This window comes from Bos indicus x Bos taurus, chromosome 21, assembly GCF_003369695.1.
Source record: "Bos indicus x Bos taurus breed Angus x Brahman F1 hybrid chromosome 21, Bos_hybrid_MaternalHap_v2.0, whole genome shotgun sequence".
Classification (NCBI taxonomy): Eukaryota; Metazoa; Chordata; class Mammalia; order Artiodactyla; family Bovidae; genus Bos; species Bos indicus x Bos taurus.
Window position 1 is genome coordinate 47161743 of NC_040096.1, and position 22267 is coordinate 47184009.

The 22267-nt window shown below is 38.8% G+C and overlaps 1 protein-coding gene across 2 annotated transcripts in view; it reads right to left on the reverse strand.

Moving 5' to 3' along the window:
- The window catches only part of SLC25A21 (solute carrier family 25 member 21), a 524275-nt gene that overhangs the window by 344295 nt on the left and 157713 nt on the right, over nt 1–22267 (reverse strand). The window contains exon 1 of one of the 2 annotated variants that reach the window (XM_027521917.1): nt 18216–19471. The exons of the other annotated variant lie outside the window; for it this stretch is intronic. The gene's annotated coding sequence lies outside the window, so the exon portion shown is untranslated. Of the gene's footprint in view, nt 1–18215; nt 19472–22267 lie in introns of those variants that run through there. 2 annotated transcript variants of the gene reach the window in all.

Here is a 22267-nt window from a genome sequence, read left to right on the forward strand (position 1 = left end):
AGCATACAGTTTTCCCTTCAAATGGACCCTTTTAAAAAGCTAACTCCATCTGAAGCCTGTTTTATGTAAAAGTCCTAATAATGTAAACAGTCAAATGAGCATTTTTAGTCATTAGCACTGAAAAAATATCACACACCTGCCAGATTTACCTGGGTATGAGCAAGGAGGGTTACTTTCTATACAGAGATGTTGACCACAATTGGAGAGTTAGGCCATCTATCAGATAGCTGAAAAACACTGACCAGAAGTGGGAAGACTGTTAATGGGGACTGCTTGATGCAATGCCGCAGCTCATCTCAGTTTTGGCTCCTCATCTTTACACCCAGCTTTGTAGTTTGTGAGACTGAAGCAGGCAAGAGGTGGCCCTGACACAAGGCATTATGACCTTGGCTGCTGGTTTGGAGAAGGGTACATGGAAGCAATGCCTTGCCACCACTGACTTCAGAAAGCATTTCTTAAGCACTTTGCTCTATTATGACAATCTTCACCCTCTAGTAATAAAAAGAACCAAGAATTTTTGAGTGCTTCATTGTGCTAAGGCCTTACCAGCATTACTTCATTAATTCCTCATCACAGCACCCTGGAAGGGAAGTAATACTATTATTCCCTAATAGTAATAGTAATTCCCTACTCCAGTACTCTTGCCTAGAAAATCCCATGGACAGAGAAGCCTGAAAGGCTGCAGTCCATGGGGTCGCTGAGGGTTGGATATGACTGAGTGACTTCACTTTCACTTTTCACTTTCATGCACTGGAGAAGGAAATGGCAACCCACTCCAGTGTTCTTGCCTGGAGAATCCCAGGGACGGGGGAGCCTGGTGGGCTGCCGTCTACGGGGTCGCACAGAGTCAGACACAACTGAAGTGACTTAGTAGTAGTAGTAGTAGTAGTAATAGTAATACTATTATAGAGGAAGAAACTAAGGTTTGAAAAAGTTAAGTAGCGTACCCCAAGATCACACAGCCAGAAGGGCTCAAATTTAAAACTGCTGCTACTGCTGCTAAGTCACATCAGTCGTGTCCAACTCTGTGCGACCCCATAGTCGGCAGCCCACCATGCTCCCCCGTCCCTGGGATTCTCCAGGCAAGAACACTGGAGTGGGTTGCCATTTCCTTCTCCAATGCATGAAAGGGAAAAGTGAAAGTGAAGTTGCTCAGTTGTGTCCGACTCTTCACGATCCCATGGTCTGCAGCCTGCCAGGCTCTTCCATCCATGGGATTCTCCAGGCAAGACTACTGGAGTGGGGTGCCATTGCCTTCTTCGAATTTAAAACTGGGCATACCTTATTTCAAAGTCCAGGCTCTTAACCACCACACAGTACAAGGAAGTTAACGGTCTCTTCAAGGTGCTGTCTCCTACCCTGGGCTCTTCCCTCATACAGCAGAAACACTGAGACAGAAGGATGCCCACTCAGGAAAGACAGAAAGAATCAACTGCTTTGGGGGTTGTTTCAGTAACATCAGTGCCCAGGACTCAGTGGGGCCTATGTTTGACTTGACAAGATCCTTATAAGATCTGGGCAACATATCCCATTTCTACAGAAGTGGTATAGTAGTTGAGTGTTCTGTCAGTGGTTTCTCCATTTCTCATGTAGCAAGAGATCAAGTGATTCTTTTTCATATAAAGCAATATGAAAACATTGACAATTTATTAAGCATATGTATGCGTGAGGCCTTAGACTGGGGGAATGAAATGGCATCAATAATTATATGATCCTCACAAACCTAACCACCTGTGGGTGGAACCATCTACCTCCCCATGGATAAAACCCCTATGTTGATGGGCCAGAGAAGTTATATCCTCTATTCCCAGGGTATTAAGAATAGCTCTGTTCCTTGGTCACACTCTGAGAAAGGAGCCTTTTTTTTTTTTTTTACATCTGGTTCAAGCCCTGAGTCAGCAACTGGCTATATAAGCTCAAGGTATGCTAAGGAGAAACCATTAACCATGCAAACTAGCCCCAAATGGCTTTTCTGATTACTTGCTAGCATGCAGGTGGCTTGGAGAAGAGGACTGCAATTCTAGAATGTTAGTTTTTGTAGTATGAGAAAATCATAACTTTTTTTTTTCCAGGAACTTGTTTTGCCACAGATTTAAGGCAGTAATTTGTTACAGGCAAGACATTTCTAGGGGCTGCGTTATCGAAGCTAGAATCATCAAGAAATTCTATCAGAAGACACAATGTTTAAGTATAGGTCTAATTACCGCAATCATTTCTTTTTTGTTTCCTTTGCAGAGATCCACTTAATCCCATCTCTTAGTGTGGGCACAAGCTGACAGTTGCATGACAAGGAATGTTTCCCTTTGTAAAAAACCCACTTCCTTTCTATGTAGTTTTAGCCTAATTGAAATGTTTCCTATTAAGCTCAATCAAGGCAGCAATTATCTAATTACTCACTTATGCTTTTCCAGCCAAAAATTTGCCTATGCTGGTATATCAGAATGAGGGAGAACATACTTATTATTGCTCTTACATTTTCCTGTTTGGCTTCAGACAACAATCAGAAACATTTACTTCTAGCTCACCAGAATATATCTAATTAATACTGCTATTTTCTATAAAATTGTGTCACTGCAAGCTACAGCCCAGTGCCAAATGTGGCCCTGGCTACGAAATATACTTTAAAAGGCTTGTGGTTATGCTACATGAATGGTGTCATTGGAGAAGGGTAATAAGGAAAGAGGGTAGTGAAAACAAATCACAAACATACATTCAATCATTTCAAAGCCATAAGTTTTATGGCTTTACAAAATAAAAAGTGAATCACAGATTTAATTGAGAAAATAATTTTTATAGCATCACTTTAAAGAAACATGTATCCTGCATGTCTGGATTTTCTCCTGATACAAATCCCTTAGGTCTCAAGATGATCACAACCAGTCAACAACACAGGTGGTCCACACTTTTTAGGTATAAATTAGAGACATATATCATTAAAACCAGAATTAATTTTAGAGTTAGTGACCCTATGAGGTCACTCCTGATTAACTCCATTTTGATTGAGGTTGTACCAAAGCACAACAGACAAATTGGGTATGAAAGATTGATATTTTCATTTCCAGACAATAAATTTTATCATTTTCATCAAAAATACTAACTAATGTGGGACTAATACAACTCTCTATATGAAAAAAAACATTCCCTGGAAAACTTGTGTCCCTCTGCGTGAATTTGTCAGGAAGAACAGGAACACTTCATCAATCCCCCAAATGTGACCACTTGACAATCTTTCACCGAAGTTTACGGTAAGCCCAGAAAATGACTACGGTCCGTGAGAATTACAACAACAAAATAAGCCTACAAGGAAAACATTTCATTTACTGGAAGGAGGTGAGTTTTTGCATTGAATTGGTAAACAGAAGAGCTTTTCACTTACACATAATGATGAATGAGACATACACAATATTAGTAACCTCATAGATAACAAGCTCTGTTCAAAGAGGACATTTCAGTTTCTAATAACTGATTTCTCTTAGTTATACCCTGAGTGATGACTGACTGATAAATTAAACCTGAGTGGTCAGACATTTCCGGGTGGGGGAGATGTTGTTCTCCAAACCAAGTTAGGTTACCTGCTTCTCAGGATGGAAAGAAGTTCAGAAAAAGAAAATGCATTATATCTTAAAGGTGGTCCCAAAGATTCCACATCTTGTTCTATTTATTTCCTTCAGGAGAGGAAGGAAGCAAAAAAGGCACAGAGAAAGGGAAGAATCAATTTCTTTTCGAGAATGGGGGAAATAACCCAACATTTCCCTTTCACTGGTCCTTACTAAGGAACTTGGAAATTTGTGAAGACGTCAATAAAATGGTTGGAGAATGAATTTCGTTTCTTCATGTGCATGTTCATTGAAGAGGACAAGATAAGTATCCATATTCTGTCTGCAGTTGACTCATCCCCACTGTTCTCTGACCAAGCAGCTTTACACACTGGAAACAAGGTGTAAATCCACCTTACACGAGGCAGAATGTGAGCCTGGGGCATAAGGTGAATCGTCTGGGAACAGACACAGAGACCAGCACTCTCCTACCTGTCTAGATCTGCTTGCGGCTGACCCTGAGCAGCACTGGGTCCGTGAAGGCAGGTACACCAAACCTACCAGTACCTCTTACATACGCGGGCCCATGGACCTCCTGCTTAGTGTTCAGCAATAAATAAAAGGAAACAAGCCATTAAACCAAGTGGTCCTTGTGTTGAGCATTATGTAGCTCTTGAAATTTTCAAATTGAGTCACTATTGCCTTTATTCTCCCTCTTAGTTTGTACCAGTTCTCATATTTCTATCCTTCCTCCACCACAATAATTCAATAGAACTAATTAGGTCTTTAAAAATAGTTACATAAGCAAATGACTGAAGTTCTCCTTCCATTTACCCTAATGCTGGGTAAATGGCTTCTCAAGTTTGTCTGAAATGATACTCTCGAAGGTCTGTCCTGGGTCTTCTGTTCGGATCTCTTTTTTTTGATGTCTCATTATATTTCCCAAAGTGTGTTGAAGTGTGCTATTTAATTCAACTTAAAGTAATAGTGGCTGGCAAATCTTAAGATCTTAGAAATTTAACACTAACTTTTACTAAAGAGTAAATATCTCACAGTTTCTTAATTGTAATTATGGATTATATATATGCTTATTCTAAATTTTCCATTTGTGAATTATTTTCCTACTTTGTGCAATTTTAATATCTGATTGGTCTGTTAGTTATTTTGTTCCTAAGGCCTTTAGTTTTCTGTAATAGTAAAGGCTTTGGAAGAGATAATATGGACAAAAGCATTATTTACCTTCCAGTTTTCTAAAAATGCAAATTAATTATTGGCGCCTTCTGGAACCCGCCTTCCGCAGCATGGCTGCTGGCCCTGTCGTGAGACAGGAGCAGCTGTAGGGTGGTGGGGAGCATGGCCTCTACACAATACCACACCGGAGTGCAGAGCAGCAGCAGAGGTCGTTCAGGCTCCAAGGAGTTGGAGGTCTGTGAGATGCACGACAGGGCCGGCAGCCATGCTGAGGAAGGCGGCTTCCGGAAGACAACGAGCTGCTTGCCTGCCTATTGCGAGGCTCCATTTTGTGACGATTTTACCGAACATTCCTTTTAGACTGCACTGCAAGCTGAAAGGCTTCCACTACCTTCCCTTCCTTCCACCTGCCTCAAAGGCCAGCTCTGCAGAGAGGTCAGACAGAGCTGCTCTGGTCTCTCCCGGCTTCCTTCCCATTTACTTTCACACCAGTTTCCTCCAGGACCAACCACATCATTTTGAGTACCAAGTCAAAATGTGGAGCACTCTGTTCAAAAATCATGAATTTTAAGACCAGCAGAGCAGAGCATTGAATTAATTGTTCTAAAACGGAAGGTCTTGTGCAGCTGCTAGGTAGCTCCCCGCCTGAGGCTGGCCCTAGTATCTTCTGGTAAAATCCTTGCATATATAATATAATCCCAGTCTGGTGTCTGTTCAGAGAATGCTTACTAAGAGGACATTCTAGCACAATTCCCCTATAGTTGCTTTGGGCATCAAATCTGGCTGTGATCAAGTTAAGTGGAAGTCATATAGTTTCAACCTGCCTTTCCAAGCCTCTGATACAATTTTTAAATTAATTTTATTGGTTCAAGCTAGTTATTTTTGTTCAGTGTTGAGGTTTCCCTTTTCTCCAATAAATAACATATAATGTGTAAGAAGTAGTGTAGGTTTTTGAGCCAAGCTCATTGGGGAAAAAATATGTAGCGAGAATTACAATTGTGATTGCAACATTTCACTTGAAATAAACACTGAGGCAAAATTCAGGCAGTAAAACTCAGAAACACATTCCTTCAATTCATATTTAAAGAAAAGGAGCTGGAAACAACTAAAGGGCTACTTTAGGCGAAAGGAATAAAACTTTCTCCTTCTGCTCCCATTTGCTATTTCATGAGCAATTTTCTTTTCTGAGAAGGTGGTTTCCAAACATTCAGCAATTTTAAATATCAAGGCAAAGCTCTGTAGCCTTTAGTAACTTCTCTAGGCCTCAGTGTAGTAAGCACATTGGACTGAGAGATTCTTTTTGGCAATAAAATTCCTCAAATTTTCAAAAAAAAAAAATCTGCTTTAGTTAAGTCTGTGAGTTTTTGTGGCACTATATTCTTCTTCAGTATATATTCTACCGGAAGTGTATGTCTTTTCAGGGTGTTCCAAAGAAACTGATTTGCTTAATATTCCTGACATTAGGATTTGTTAAGGAAGGCATTGTAAGTGAGATAAAGAAACTAAAATGAAAAAATGCAGTTGATGAAACGTTCAGATCATGAGCCCAATGCTCAGTGTTGGTTAGAGACAGACTCTGGAGTGGAACCTGAATCTCTTGACTATTCATCATATTTTCTTGTCTGTGTGATTGCTGCCTTTTCATAATTTGTCATAATAAAGAGCCAAGCTGTTCAGTTTTACATTTTTGCAATACCAAGTTAATACATAAACATTTTCATTTAATATATTCCCTTAAATAGTGCACAGCTCTGACCAAGACACTGGATTCCCAAGGCAGGCTGATAATTTGGCCCCTTCAAACTGATGCTATTTATTCACCTAACACTGTTGTAAACTAAATATGGGGGATGCAAGAAGAGGAAGATGAGGAAGCAGTGGGGCAGGGTGGTAAGGAGGACCACCAGATCCCCATCTGTACACCAAAGGCCTGCAGAGAATAGGACCCACTGTCCTTGGAAGCTGTATGGCAACTGTCTGCTACTATTGTTGCATACCTTTTGTGGTCACCCCCTAAGCAACTCATTCATGGACGTGACCACACTACTACACAGAGTCATGTGTTGGTGCCCTGAAGAGCTAGCTAACTGCTCCTGCTCTCAGTCCAGCTTTTGATATTTTAAATTATTTTTCCTTCAAGTCCACTTCACTTTTATAATTTGAGACAGGTGGGAGTGAAATGGTTCCTACATCATATGCCCCTTGTAAAATCTGAAAACCTGTTTCAGATTTTTCTCTTCATTCATGTAATCTGTTATCTCAGAGATTTAGATATGCAGAGAATTTATACATCTCTTTGAATAAGAAAAAAAAAAAAAACCTCAAGCCAAAGGCAAACTAGAGCCATACACAGCATTAAAAGACTTGTATTTATTGAGCTGAAACCTACAGAAAGAATATGTCTTAAATGTCAGATTTTGAGACTATTTGCCTGGAGTAGGACTATGAACAGGAACACAGGATACTTACTTTTATGTAGGTTCCATGCCAGCTACTACAAACCATGCCAAACCTCTTTCCTCCTCATCAAGAACTGAGATGCTTTATTAGCTTATGATCCTGTCCTAAATACACTGATATACTTGCCAAGTATATCAGAAAATTGCATAGAGACTCTAAACACTTGGAAAAATCTCTTAAAAAGTAATATATGATATACAGTCAACATGTTGTTCAGATCTTGTTCAACATATAGGTTCAATATGTTGTTCAACCACTGCATTTTGAGCATTACTGTAGGTAGGCCACCTACAAAGTCAACTAAAACTGGCAAAGCCTGGTTTCCAACCTATGCCTCCAAAAGTTCTTCACCATTCTATGGTACTACCTTGCCAACCACTCTCTGTTTCTGTTATTGCTATAGCTGCTTCCACTCTCCCTGCCCTTGCAGTCGATCACATCCCTTGTGTCATCTCTTGGTTAATGTCTTCATTAATATCAGAAATCTCTGTACCTAGTATTCTTGTTCAGCTAACCTACATCTGGTCTACTATATTTCATTGTCTTAATTATCTGCTTCACTTGATCATAATATCGAAGCCATACCCAGCCTCAATTAGGTCCTCACAGATACTCAGCATCAGATATTAATAACATACTGTATATGATAACAGTGGATAATACAGTGGTTAAAAGACAGGCCTCTGGAGCCAGATGCCCAGGTTTCAAAGCCTGGATTCTTTATATTCTGGCTTGGGCAAATTACTTAACTATTTTGTGACTTCATTTACTCATGTGGCAAATGTGGATAATAATACATTGTTGTGAGCAATGAATAGAAGTTGATTAATCACATTGGCTATGTACATCCTACTCCTCCTTTATACTGTTACGATGTTTGCTCTCTTCTCCTTAAGTTCTCACAGACTGCTGCCTGTATGAGGAAATGGCATTGTGGAGAACTTACAAGCAATGAAACCAAAACAACCATATGAAGAAATAAAAGAGAAAACAGTGGGATTAAAGAGAGAGAACAAGGTCAGAAATTAGCCAAGAAGTCAGCATTTTCTTAAGACTCAGGTGAAATGACAAAGCCATGGGCTCTGTCTCCTAAAAGTGTCTTCAAACAAGAAAGGTGGTTACAAATACAGAGTATATGAAAAGCAGATAAAGAGGTTCAAAATGAAGAGCTGTTAATTCAAATGAAAGAAGAAAGAAGGAAGCTTTGGAGTTGTTCCTACTTCTACTGATGAGCGATTGACTTCACTAAGCAAAAGTTAGGGATGAGAAAGAACATCCCAAATCCCGGTGGGGAAGCAGGCAATGCCCTGAACCACAGGACAATTTGTTCTCAGAACTAGAACCAAAGCAAAGTCAGTGAAGGATTATGTTGTGGGAATCCTGATGATAAACACACTCAAGATGAAGGAAATAGTGTACCCCTCCCCCAACTTTGTGGGTACCATAATTGAAAACAGGATGATGTAATTCTTAAAAATGGAACAATCTAGGATTCAGCTCAATAAATGGAACCCCTACTATGGGCCAGGTACTGAAGATGTGGTCTGTGCCCTTGCAGAGCTACAAACCAGAGGAGAGGCAGACTTTCTCAATAAATGACCAAAGGAGTAAAGGGGGACAAATGAAAGAAGGCCAAATTGAGGATGACTTCCTATAGGAGGAGATAGTTTACACTTAGCCTGGATCAAAGCATATACAAATTAGACTGTTGGTAAGATAAACTTGGAAATAAAATTACTATATAAGTTAAAAATAAGTATTACTTCAGACTATGCATGAGATGGAAATTAAATGTTTGAAGAGACACAAAAATAAGATTTAAAACTACATTATTTAAACTCATACAAAGTACTTTCATTTAGACTTGTGCAAAGTGCTTTCATTCATGTTTTATACGTTTAGAGGTACTGAGTAAAACCTGAAGCAAGCCTAGGAAGGCCTGTTGTTATCACCATTTTATAAATGGGAAACCTAGGGAACAGAGAGGTTAACTGCCTTGTCTAAGGTTGCACAAACAAAGCCAGCCTGAACACTGGAATATATTTCTCTGGATTTCTTGCCTATGATGCTGTCAACCCACTCAGAATTTTCCCAAAGTTCGAGGCCTGACACACAAGTTCTACAGAATGTTAGCAAGTTTTTGTCTCATAGTAAAGGAAATGTTGGATATGCTGAGTGGACGGAGTTAAACAGTTTCGTACTGTGAGACTTCTCAGAGCCTTAAAAATGATCATGTACAATGTGAATTTCCAAGTGGTTGTGATGCGGAATGTGGCTTTTCTTAAACTTGTTTTATCATGGAACACGTTTCTTGTGGTCTATCTCTTGGATTTAGAGTAATATGGAACACCAGAAAGTGCTGCACCAGAGCGAGCAAGAAGTTAGACAGGTTTTTAGTGTGAGCAGAGAAATATAAATTTGATGTAGAATAACTATGACAAGATGATTCTGGAATAAATTACTTACTTGGAACAACTTATGATTAAGCAGAAGGGAGCTGGTGCCCCTAAACTAGACCACCACACACCCATAAATATCTATGCAATGCTCAGTTTAGATAAGTATGCATGTGCATATTTCATTATGGAGAATTCAGATATAAATTAACACTGCTGCTGCTGCTGCTAAGTTGCTTCAGTCGTGTCCGACTCTGTGCGACCCCATAGACAGCAGCCCACCAGGCTCCCCCGTCCCTGGGATACTCCAGGCAAGAACACTGGAGTGGTTTGCCATTTCCTTCTCCAATGCATGAGAGGAAAAGTGAAAGTGAAGTCATTCAGTCGTGTCCGACTCTTCGAGACCCCCTGGACTGCAGCCTACCAGGCTCCTCCGTCCATGGGATTTTCCAGGGAAGAGTACTGGAGTGGGGTGCCATTGCCTTCTCCATAAATTAACACTAGAGATAGTAATTGGTATGAATTGTGTGACAAAAAAAAACCTATTTATTGCATCTGAACAGGGATGAGGAGAAAAATGCAAATTGGAAGAAAGTATCATCAGACACAATGGAAAAGGTTGTGTCTTTTCCACTTATACTCAAATCAACACCTTTAGAAGCAGACAGAGCTGACCAGGGCAGTGAATCGGTAATGGCAAATTCACTTATTATTTATAATACTTATGATTTTATTATTATCTTCCCATAGTTGAATGAAAACTTCTAAAGAGGAGAGTTTTGCTCTTTTTTTTTCTATTTCATTTTTTTCCCAATGATCTACCCCAAGAGTCTAGAACAGTGTCTGGCTCTGGTACCCAGTCAGAGATTGATAAAACAGTGAATGAATAAAAGATTATACTCAAATCAGACCCTTTGATCACTCCCAGCACCCAGAAGAAATCTTCCTCATCTTTTCCATCTTAGTTAATGACATCTCCAGTTGCCCTTGTTCCTTGGACCCCAATATCGTGGGGTTTACCTTTACTTCTCTTTCTTGCTCACCCTCTTCCAATCAAATAGCAAATCAAGTCAAGTCTAAATTTATCTGTATTGCAATTCTAATCTCTTCTTCTCATCTCCACTGCTACCACCCTAGTCTAAGCCATCATCAACTTTTGTTTGGCCTATTTTAATACCCTCCTGATTGTTATCCTTGTTTCCTCTGACATCTTGATACTATCTCATCTCACATAGCAGCCAGGTTATCCTCTACAGTTGTAAATCAGCTTCCATTGCTCCTATGCTCCAAACCATACAAGTCTCTACAAGCCTCCTTCCATCTCACTTATTGCTCATTGCTGCTCCAGGCTCACTGGACCCCTTGCTGTTCCTGGTTACATCCAGCACACTCCACACTACAAGGCCTACACTCACTGCTTCTCCACCTAGGTTTCTTCCCTCGGACATCCACACTCCATTTCTCCTAGAGGCCACCTCACCACCATGATTCCTTCTGTGCTTTTATCCTTTTTTGTTTCATTGCTCTCACCAGCCTCTGATTTTGTATGGCTATTTGTTCTCTGTCTCCATACCCTACTTGAATATAAGCTCCATAAAACCTGTTTTGCTAAATTCTGTAGCTTCGGCACACAGAATAGTGCCTGGAACAGTGTAGCCCTGATAAAAATATGCCAAATGAATTAATTGCTGATGTTTGTCAAGTGCTTATATGCCAAGACCTTTAAAAGCACTATTTCACGATTCTTCAGAGTCAGTTATTAATATTATTAACCGACTTTATAGATGAAGCAATTCATGCCCAGAGAAGTTAAGTAACTTGCTCCAAGAAAAAAGTCAAGATTTATACCCAAACAGACCAGCTCTGGCTCTGCACCTCTGTGTTCTACATCCTCTTACATTGTTATGGCGAACATGTATCAGTCATTCCAATATTCTTATGAAAATTCCCAGAAATGTCTTTTCTCTCTTCCTTTTTTCCTCTTTTTTTCTTTTGTTTTTTTTCATTCATTCATTCATCTGCCCACATGTTAAACACTGTGACTGACTGGCTCTGGGGATACAAATTTAAATAAGACACATTCCCCATTCACAACAAGCTGCCCTATCTAGAAAGAAGGAAGACATATAAATAAATAATTCCAAGATACGTATTTATTTTCTCCTAGAAAATAGGAACCATTTTACTCAACATATGTTCCACTTTGCATTAAACTACAAGAAATTTAAGTCAGCCATTGCCTAAATGGTGTACTCTGCTTATCTCAATTGACATAAAACATGTAAATACCATATTTTGCATTTTTTTCCTTGCAAGTTGTTTCCGGTTCTTCGGAAAGTAGATGCAGTTTAAATAGTAAATGTCATAAAATGCTAAGTATCTTACTGCTCCTGAAACAATTACTTACTGATGTTTATCATTAAGATATGTACTAGGCACCCTGAGGGATTAAAAATAACTATGATGTAGCACCTGTTCCTTAGTGAGTTTGTGGTCAGGTAGAGAGACACAGGAAAAAAATAAGTAACTGCAGTACAAGACCTCAGCAGAAAGCATCACAAGGGAAGTGCAAGGTCTCATGCATTTTCTGCAGAGAACTAGGTTCTCTGGATGGGCTATTGGGGATTTAAATGGAGACAGCCCAGTTCCGGGGCCTGTATTCTTAATCATGGCTCTCAACTACGCTCACTGAGGTTGGTATAGATTTAGCATTGGTAAATATTATATGGTAGAAATTTTTCATCTGATATTTTTAAATGTTTTTCCAGTTTTATTGAGAAATAACTGGCATATACCACTGTATAAATTTAAGGCATACAGCATGACAGTATGGTTTACATGCTGTAAAATGATTACCACAACAGGTTCATCTAACATTCATCTTTTTTTCAGCATTCAATAGGTTATTATTTTTTACTGAAATATAATTGCTTTACAGTATTTCACCTCAGATGTTTTAATGTAAATTATCCAAATGCTTTGTCTTCTACAGAATTATTAATGGCTCTGCTGAGCTTATAAGCTTTCTCTGCATATAGGTCTGGTCTTCAGGATTATACCTGGTCAGACTTTTAAGATCTTGTTTTAAAGATGTTACATGTAAAGAAAGAGTACATATTCTTCCCTACTTCCTACTATAGAATTTTGGGAAAGCTATTTCTCTGTACCTTGTCTGTAAAATGAGCTTAATAGGAGTATCTACAATATAGTGATGGTGCTGAGGGTACAAACATGGTAAAAAGTAAGAAGAAAACTGAAGGCAGTTAGATAAAAAGCAATATTCAGATAAAACTATTACAAACTGTATATAACAATACTAGTAAATATAGTGCATATAGTGAATATAGTTGGAGAAGGCAATGGCACCCCACTCCAGTACTCTTGCCTGGAAAATCCCACGGACAGAGGAGCCTGGTACACTGCAGTCCAGGGGGTCACTAAGAGTTGGACACGACTGAGCGACTTCACTTTCACTTTTCCTTTCATGCATTGGAGAAGGAAATGGCAACCCACTCCAGTGTTCTTGCCTGGAGAATCCCAGGGACGGGGGAGCCTGGTGGGCTGCCGTCTATGGGGTCGCACAGAGTCTGACACAACTGAAGCGACTTAGCAGCAGCAGCAGCAGTGAATATAGTATATGTCTATGTACAAACGTGTCTGCGTTAGAGTTAAAGACTAGTCCATAATCTTTTGGTACAGTCCTTCCAATTGGTCTACAATTCAGAAACCATGGTGCAGCAAGAGAGCTGCAGTGATTATTTGCATTTTTTAAATGGTAATACATGTGATGAAAAATCGGTAGTACCTACTAAAGCTGAACATTTCTATGATTCTTAGTTAATTTACCCTCATCATTATATACCCTACAGAAATGTTCACATGTTCACCAAAAGACATTTATAAGAATATTCATAACACCACTATTTATAATCAGTAGAAACTAGACACTACCATATACTCATCAACGTAAACTGTAGTTTATTCATTCAACACTAGACATTAGTTATAATGAACAGATCACAATTGAATGTAACAACATGAATGACTTTAACAGATACAATGCTGAACAAATAAGCCAGATACAAAAGCAAGCATGCTCTTTGCATCAAAATCAAGTTCAAAAGCAGCAATACTAGGAAGTTAAAAGTTAGGACAATGGTTTCTTCGGGATATGTTAATACTAATTGGAAGGAGTTACAAGGGTGTTTTTAATGGTCTAGTAACATCTAGAGCCAGACATCCTGGGATGTGAAGTCAAGTGGGCCTTAGAAAGCATCACTACGAACAAAGCTAGTGGAGCTGATGGAATTCCAGTTGAGCTATTTCAAATCCTGAAAGATGATGCTATGAAAGTGCTGCACTCAATATGCCAGCAAATTTGGAAAACTCAGCAGTGGCCACAGGACTGGAAAGGGCAGTTTTCATTCCAATCCCAAAGAAAGGCAATGCCAAAGAATGCTCAAACTACCGCACAATTGCACTCATCTCACACACTAGTAAAGGAATGCTCAAAATTCTCCAAGCCAGGCTTCAGCAATATGTGAACCGTGATATTCCTGATGTTCAAGTTGGTTTTAGAAAAGGCAGAGGAATCAGAGATCAAATTGCCAACATCTGCTGGATCATGGAAAAAGCAAGAGAGTTCCAAAACAACATCTACTTCTGCTTTATTGACTATGCCAAAGCCTTTGACTGTGTGGATCACAGTAAACTGTGGAAAATTCTGAAAGAGATGGGAATACCAGACCACCTGACCTGCTTCTTGAGAAACCTGGATGCAGGTCAGGAAGCAACAGTTAGAACTGGACATGGAACAACAGACTGGTTCCAAATAGGAAAAGGAGTACGTCAAGTCTGTATATTGTCACCCTGCTTATTTAACTTATATGCAGAGTACGTCATGAGAAATGCTGGGCTGGAAGAAACACAATCTGGAATCGAGATTGCCAGGAGAAATATCAATCACCTCAGAAATGCAGATGACACCACCCTTATGGCAGAAAGTGAAGAGGAACTCAAAAGCCTCTTGATGAAAGTGAAAGAGGAGAGTGAAAAAGTTGGCTTAAAGCTGAATATTCAAAAATCTAAGATCATGGCATTTGGTCCCATCACTTCATGGGAAATAGATGGGGAAACAGCAGAAACAGTGTCAGACTTCACTTTTTTGGGCTCGAAAATCACTGCAGATGGTAATTGCAGCCATGAAATTAAAAGACGCTTTACTGCTTGGAAGGAAAGTTATGACCAACCTAGATAGCATATTCAAAAGAAAAGACATTACTTTGCCAACAAAGGTCCATCTAGTCAAGGCTATGGTTTTTCTAGTGGTCATGTATGGATGTGAGAGTTGGACTGTGAAGAAAGCTGAGTGCTGAAGAATTGATGCTTTTGAACTGTGGTGTTGGAGAAGACTCTCGCGAGTCCCTTGGACTGCAAGGAGATCCAACCAGTCCATTCTGAAGGAGACCAGTCCTGGGTGTTCTTTGGAAGGACTGATGCTGAGGCTGAAACTCCAATACTTTGGCCACCTCGTGTGAAGAGCTGACTTATTGGAAAAACCCTGATGCTGGGAGGGACTGGGGCAGGAGGAGAAGGGGACGACAGAGGATGAGATGACTGGATGGCATCACCAACTCGATGCACATGAGTTTGAGTGAACTCCAGGAGTTGGTGATGGACAGGGAGGCCTGGTGTGCTGCGATTCACGGGGTTGCAAAGAGTCAGACACAACTGAGCGACTGAACTGAACTGAACATCGGTTTCTTGCTCCTAGTTAGCTGGTCATAGGCAATTGGTAAATATTCATCAAACTGTACAGTTAAGAAATGTACTTTTCTTAATGTATGTTATTTTCCAAGAAAATACCCCCCACAAAACATTATCCTCCCCTCACTGTCCCAACACCCAGGCCACATGTTCCTTAGCTTTGTGTGTCACTCTACCCAAGGCCAGGCATTCTGAGAACCCACCCAGCGTAAGTGTTAATAATCTTTCCCTCTGTAAGCATAATGCAAGTAGAGAGTATTGCTGCAAACCACTCTTAGAATCAATGTTTTCTTTGACTATGATTAGCTCATTGGTGCCACATGTTCCAGGGGGCATTAAGACATTTTTAAATGGCAAAATAATGAAAGAGTCATTTGATGGTAAAGCAAGTAAATAGCTTGTCCTTATTTTCCAAAAACAACCTGCAGCCACCCACCAAATTCTATTTTGAAATGTCATCGATGCTTGGAAGAAAAAACTATCAACTGACAACTATTATTTATACAAGACCCTATAAAGGGTATTAAAGATGTCAAGAGTGTTTTATCTACTAACCTGAAACCTGACCACAGAGCCAACACATGCATTTCATGTTAGTGCTGCATTTAAGGGCACCTGGGCCAAAGTTATGTGTTAAGTCAGTGAAAATGTATAATTCATGGGGTAACTGAAAAAGCCACTAGACAGGAAGATGGATGGATTGAACATTTTCTGTGCCACCAAATGGCTAATGATCAGGTAAACACCTCTGAGAAAAACAAGATCCAGAATTGTTCCACCCGTTCTCTGACCACCTCTTGCCTCTGGCGTGAGCAGCCATTAGCCTGCTGAGGGTTCCTCCAGAAGACGGACCAGCTGCTGAGCCCCTGGGAGGTCACATGCTCCCTCCCTCCCTTCAGAGCCCAGTAAATAGCTCATTAGTCAGAGGCACCTGCTGTGGAAACGTGGTATGGGCAGAGCCAGGGCTCAAACCAAATTTGCTGATTCTGTGGCTGAGTCTCATAACTATTACACTATAGTGCTTCCTAATTTTAAAACACCTTTTTATGCCCTCGTTTTACAAAGAGGAATAAGGACAGAGGCCAGACCAAGAAATTAATTATGATCCATATCCATCCCTTCCAATCCCTGCTCTGGATTCAACCAGCCATATGATCAGAGACAGCACTCCATGAGACACATGTATGTGGAACTTCCAAATTCCCTAAGGATACTGCCCTCCAGAATATTACCTCCCCAATTATTTCATGTAAGTAGCCATCGTTCATACATCTGCACCTCATGCACATGCATGCATGCACGCACATGCATGCACACACACACCACAATAAAAAGAATTCTGGAGACAGCAAAGGTCAGAGAAGCAAGTCTTCAGGTTCAATCCCATTTTGACTGACTTCCACAAGAAGCTCAGACAGCTCTTCAAAATTAACCTCTTGTTTTTGGTTCTTAGTTCCCATCTATAGCCAACATGGTATCTTGTTCAGTTTCTCATATTTATACCCTAAGAATTATGTCAATATCCATCCATTATATTTTATTAAATAGCCATGATTGGGTAGTAGAATGATACACAAAAGTTTTCTTAAAAAAAACTATGAAACATAATGCAGCATCTGTTAAGAATTGAATTCACTTACCTAGTTATCATACATTTTAGTTTTTAAATACTGCACTTATGGATTAGATTTGCTTTATGTACATTTTGAAATTTACTTTCCCCTATAAATCAATATACTGTATGCCGTTCATGTATATATATATAATGTGATTCAAATTTAAGATTTTTCAAAGCTAGACATACCAGTGCATGTGAAATTAAAGCACATTACACACAAAATGAAAAGAACTATAGCATAAAACACAGACAGTGTGTTCCTTGCCTAAATAAAATATAGTCATTGTATCCCTAGAATATTTTGTCTTTTTTCTTCTTAAAAAATAAAGCCCATTATCCACTTATTGAGTAAATAACAATGTAATTTTCTTAAAAAAAAAAAAACAACTTATAAGTAATGGAAATCATACTGTGTTCTGGGCTTTAGCCCACCAATTATTCCAAAGATATTTAAGTTAAAAAAAAAAATACCAGTATATGAAAAACAATGTAAACTGTTCAGATAAACATGTTTACATTTAAATAACTGAATAATATACAGAGTATCACATTTGCCAAGTGTAGCTGTCCCCACTGTTGTCTCACTAATGATAGAGAACAGTCATTGGCCTACTTTTCTAAGCTTTTTGCAGTATTTTCAAATGTTCATGAAAAATTTGCTATATTAGTTTTAGTATTTTGTTTTGAAGTACGGGATGACCAAAAAGTTCATTTGGGGATGCCACCAGAAAACTTGAACAAACTTTTTGGCCAACCCAATATAATATCTCAATTTTCTCCCCTTAGCTCAAATCATACCCCATTCTTAAAATATTATATGTATGTAAAACAGCATGCATATTCATGTATTTATTAAACGACTTGCTAAAAGAAGGTCCCTGTGAAAAGATTTACCAACACAGTACAAAATCAAGAAGGAAACCTCTAGCAAAATCTTTCAACAATTTGTTTTACTGAGTGGCAAAAACAGAGAGCCAACAAAATTACATACTGTCCAAGATTATCAACAATTAGTTTCCTAAAACACTGTGCCAGAATCTCAAACAAACCTTAGCCAACATTATTTCCTTAATTCCTATTTTCCCCATATTTTAATGTTTCTAAAATGGGGATTATCTTACAAAGAACATATATATTTTATGTTAGTTCTCCTTTTAAAAAGGAAATAACTATACTAACTTGATGTCAGATGCAACAAGAGATAGAGGTTGAGAATCACAGAAATATAATAAATATAGTATTACTCACCAAGGGTAATTCTAAGGTAAGTATTTTTTTAATTTGCCATTTCTTCCAGTAATATGTGCTATATTTACAACTCACCCTACCCAAAGTGGAGCTCTCACAATCTCCCAAAATAAAGAAACGGCATAATCCTGCAACCAATCAATGTTTTTTAACATTTTTTTTCTACAGCGGCGACTAATGCCAAGTCATTTTATCACTTCCCAAAGTGAAGACACCAGAGAGTGATTTACAGATTAGAAAGATAGATGATACAGACCAAAACTTACTGAAAAGTAATGAGGTTAGTTGTCAAATCACCAGTATGAATTATCTGTTGCAGCAGGACTCTCTTATGAGATGACACGTTGTTATTTATTCCAAGAACTGGCCATTACACTAGCTTGGCCAGATTACATGCAGCACTTCCAAGAACTACTCATGCAAAAACCTTGGCTAAAAATTACCTCTAATAGTCTGGAACTTATTTTTTGGCATTAAAAAGCCAGGATTTTCAGACCACTCACCATAACTTGCCTAAGAAATCTATTTCTCTTGGTAAAAAAAAAAAAGTGCTCATTCATCTACCTTGATTTTACTGGCACACTTTAAGGGAAGAGTTAATTCATTTAATATTCATTTATCTCTTCAACCAAAGTATGACAATCACATTTAAAAAAGATACCGATCCATTTAAAACCTCTACCATCTCAAAGTTTCTGCATTTACTTCTAATTATTTTAAAGAATGTGTCTCTACGATTGCTACTCAAACTCCCAACATCACTTCTCACTCACCACACTCAAGTAAACCATCAGGCTTAAAGGACTGTACAGATTTTCAGATTGCTCAAAGCCGATCGCTGGAAGAGATGATCAAACCAGTTGCCAGGCTAGTCAATGCTCCAAAAATCACTGCATGTATTCTTTGCTCCAAAACAAGAATTTATTCTGCTGAATTACTGAACAGAATTTTAGACACTTGCATTAACTATCTTTATCCACATTTGTGGGAAAGTGCTATAGGTTAAATATATAATCTTGATGCTGCTCTGTACCTATAGAACCCAACAAAGGAGGCTGGGATTGGGATGGGGGTGGGGGTAGCGGGGATGGAGTTTCAGCTATTGTAATAGATGTGGTACCCAAAGATCATATAGTCTTCTGCATCAACTGGAACCATGTCAATATAAAGGCCCCACCTCTGCTATTTTTTTTTTCCATTTTATATAATCCTAATTTTACTCTAAAGAGATATTTGTACAGAAAGGTAACATTTGAAAAGGAAAAATCTGATACAGTTTTACCCAAATTGGTGTTACTAGTTTGCATAAATTAAAAATAGAAAAGTTGAAAGCAAAGTAATGGAAATCAAGCTTGAAACTTTTACATATAAATCTTATTTTTCTGTTCTACCATTGAGTTTTAAACTATATCTTGTGATTACTCACCATATCTACCCAGTCCACCTGCTAAAGCAGCATCCCATGATTTTAACTACCTGGTGTAACGCAGAGAGAACCTTACAAAGAGGTACAGGCCATCCCCAATTAAGAGTTGATATTGGAGAAGGAAGAGAGGCTTTGATTAAGTGCTAATGTTCTGTTCCTTCTTCAAAGTTTTTTTCCTCAAAGATTTATGTCTCAGTTATTTTATGGGCAAGTTAAAGGACTGTTTACAAAAACAATTTTATATCAAGAGGCAGCACATATGTTTTCCTATTTCTATTACAACATCTGTGTAACCAAAGGAATCCAGCAAACAACAAGTGAAAATGGAAGACAATCTTAGTCCAGGAGAATAATTCTTTATAAACAGAAGTGCATGGAGATAAAACCTGTCAGAGGAACCCAGGGCCCAGGTGTAGGCAAGTGCACAGCAGGGCAAATATAAGCCTTTTCTTAGTTTGTCTCTCCAACACCTGTTCTCATTTCTCTCTTTCCTTTTTCTTAATCTCACTCATCAGCGCCCATATGTATTCATTTACCTCAATGACAGGCTTGGTGCTTTTCCTTGGAAGTAAAGAATAAAGGATTTAGTTTAGAAGTCTTAGTTCAGAAAAATCTGGATAAGAGAAGGAAAAAAAAATGGTTTCCACTTGTCCCTTAGTGTTATTTTAGCATTGTTGGTGACATCTCTGAATTAGTGTTGGTGTCTAAACATAATGAAAACCCTGACTCATTTGTGGCCCTCTAAGCAAATTTCCCCCCAGTAAAAGCACACCTAGCCAGAGAATGCTCAGTGAAAGTTACAGACACACTGATGTCTTGACGTGGTCCTCTCAGTGGTCCTACTATTCCAGGTGTTAATGCTGAGAACACAGGATTGGACAGGCAAAATCAACCATAAATCCATGGTGCAGATAGTGGGAGAGTCAGGGCTCGGGAAATACATCATACCTTTGTAGGTCTTAACAACTTAAGACATCTTGACATAACGTGAAAAATATCTCCGGTGCTCAGATAATCGTCTAGGTGAGTAAGAATTAAAATTTGAACAGAATGGTGGGTAGAAAACTCCAATTGAGTCAAAACATCTGGTTCAAATTTTAGTCTGCCACTCATTACCTGTGACTTTGGATGTACTGCTTCTCTTAGCCTTAATTTCCTTATCTGAAAATTGGGAAAATACAAGGACATACAGAACAAGATTGCTGTGAGGGTTGAGTAACATGAAACATTGAGAAACAATAGCATAGTACTTGAAATGCAGTGGATACTCAATTGTTTTTACAAAAACTAACCACACTAATTCAACGATGTCACCAATGATGCCAATATAACATTTAGGGACAAATGAAAGCCTCTTTATATTTCTTCTCTTCTCTAGATTTTTCTGAATGAAGACTTCTCTTATAAAAGTTGTTTTTACATAATTTAATTTCTTTTTTTAAAGAAAATTTAAAATCTTTTTTCAGGGGATAGGGAGAAACTTACAGTTTTTCTGATATGGTCACTGCCTGGCATCTGCATTGCTTGAAATATTGCTGTTGTTGCGTAGTTGCTAAGTCATGTCCAACTCTTTTACAACCCCATGGACTGTAGCCTACCAGATCCTTTGCTTGAAATATTAGGTCTCTCTTATCTCCTTTTGTTACATGTGAAATGACTTGAGGTTCATTCATACATTTAGTAAGGACCTACTTTCTTTGTCAACAGGCTTGCTATCTAGCATGAGAAATGCAAATTATGAATTCAGGATGTAACACAGCAAGGCAGAGAGTGGTACACTGGCAGCACGAAGTCCATGAGCCTGGGGGAGCCTGGGAGGCTTCAGCAGGAAGCAGGACTTGGTCAGGCTTAAGGATCAGGAAAGGGATCTGCCAGGCATCCAAGAGTAAGGGGAAGTCTTTCAGACAGAACCTAGAGAAATATCTAAACTCGATTTTTAAAATGTTTAAAATGCTCCTTTTAAAGGTGCTTAAATTCTAAATTTAAAGTGAAGAAAAAAAGGTATTAAAAAGCATAGACATCACTTTGCCAACAAAGGTCTGTATAGTCAAAGCTATGGTTTTTCCAGTAGTCATGTATGTGAGATGTGAGATCATGGATGTGAGAGTTGGATCATAAAGAAGGCTGAGCACTGAAGAATTGATGCTTTTGAATTATGGTGCTGGAGAAGACTCTTGAGAGTCATTTGTATTGCAAGGTGATTGAACCAGTCAATCCTGAAAGAAATAAGCTCCTGAATATTCATTGGAATGACTGATGCTGAAGCTTCAATTCTTTGGCCACTTGATGCAACGAGACAATTCATTGGCAAAGACCCTGGTGCTAGGAAAGATTGAAGGGACAACAGAGGATGAGATGGTTAGATAGCATCACTGACTCAATGGACATGAATCTGAGCAAATTCCAGAAGATGGTGAAGGACAGGGGAGCCTAGTGTCCTGCACTCCATGGGGTCACAAATAGTCAGACACAACTTAGCAACTGAACAACAACAAATTCTCAATTTTTATGTGTTCATATTAAACCACTCACAGATGTACACATTTTTCCCCAGAAACTCTAACTGAGATTATTTTTAAAGTAATGGAGATATTTATGCTTTTGAGATTCATGAGAACTTCTAAAG